The sequence below is a fragment of the Orycteropus afer genome, unplaced genomic scaffold, assembly GCF_000298275.1.
Source record: "Orycteropus afer afer isolate SDZICR_OR568_19922 unplaced genomic scaffold, OryAfe1.0 scaffold00500, whole genome shotgun sequence".
In the NCBI taxonomy this organism is placed as follows: Eukaryota; Metazoa; Chordata; class Mammalia; order Tubulidentata; family Orycteropodidae; genus Orycteropus; species Orycteropus afer.
This window is the reverse complement of record NW_006922087.1, coordinates 1,844,048-1,845,539: the sequence shown is the minus strand read 5'-3', so window position 1 is coordinate 1,845,539 and position 1,492 is coordinate 1,844,048.

The window sequence follows — 1,492 nt, the reverse complement described above, 5'->3', positions numbered from 1 at the left end:
ATGCTACCTCCTGAAACAGTTGAACATCAGCTAATTCTTTTTTGTACAGTGAATCTGAGTATTCTTTCCATATTTTTATCAAATTATTTTTTCTGTATCATTCAATATATTGCCCATAAGATTCTTCAACATGGCAATTCAAGACTTGAATATTTTCTTTAGTTCTTTCAGCCTGAGAAATGTCAAGCGGGTTCTTCCTTTTTGATTTTCTGACTCTAGATCTTTGCACATTTCATTATAATACTTTACTTTGCCTTCTTAAGCTGCCCTTTCAAACCGTGTGTTCAGCTCTTTCATAATTTCTTCCATTTGCTTTAGCGACTCTCCACTCAAGAGCAAGTTTCAGAGTCTTTTCTGACATCCATTTTGTTCTTTTCTTCCTTTCCTGTCTTTTTCATGATCTTTTGTTTTCTTAATGTATGATGTTCTTGATGTCATCCCACAACTCATCTGGTCTTTGGTCATTGGTGTTCAATGTATCAAATCTGTTCTTCAGATGGTCTCTAAGTTCAGGTGGGATACAATCAAGGTTGTATTTGGGTTCTCGTGGACTTGTTTTAATTTTGTTCAGCTTCCAGTTGAATTGCCATATGACCAATTGAAGGTGCATTCCACAGCCAGCTCCTGGCCTTGTTTTAACTGATGATATTGAGCTTTTCCATTGCTGCTTTCCACAGATGTAGTAGACTGATTTCTGAGCATTCCATCTGGTGTATACCCACCATTTATGATGTTGAAAAAAGGTATTGGCAATGAATAAGTTATTGGTCTTGCAAAATTCTATCATGCAATCGCTGGCATCATTTCTGTCATCACGACAGTATTTTCCAACTACTGATGCTTTTTCTTTGTTTCCAATTTTCTCATTCCAGTCACCAGTAATAATCAATACACCTTGATTGCATGTTTGGTCAATTTCAGACTCCAGAAGTTGGTAAAAATCTTCAATATCTTCAATTTTGGCTTTAGTGTTGTGTTGATTTTAATAACAGTAGCACTAACTAGTCTTCCTTGTGTTGTTGTTAGGTGCTGTTGAGTTGTCTTTGAATCATAGCAACCTTATGCACAGCAGAACGAAACACCACCTGCTCCCACACCAGCTCCATGATCCTTGCCATATTTGAGCCCACTGCTGCAGCCACTGTGTCAATACATCTCACTGTGGGCCTTCCCCTCTTTCCTCAACCCTCCACCTTCTCAAACATGACATCCTTCTCCAGGGAAAGGTCCCTTCTGATAACATGACCAAAATAGGCGAGACAAAGTCTGGCCATTCCAGCTGCACTTCCTCCAGAACAGATTTGTTAGTTCTTTTAGCAGTCCATTGTACTTTCAGCATTCTTCACCAGCACCACAACTCAAAAGCATCAATTCTTCTTCAGTCTTCCTTATTCATTGTCCAGCTCACACATGCATATGAGGTGATTGAAAATATCATGGCTTGTGTCAGGTGCACCTTAGTCCTCAAGGAGATATCTTTGCTCCTCAGCAC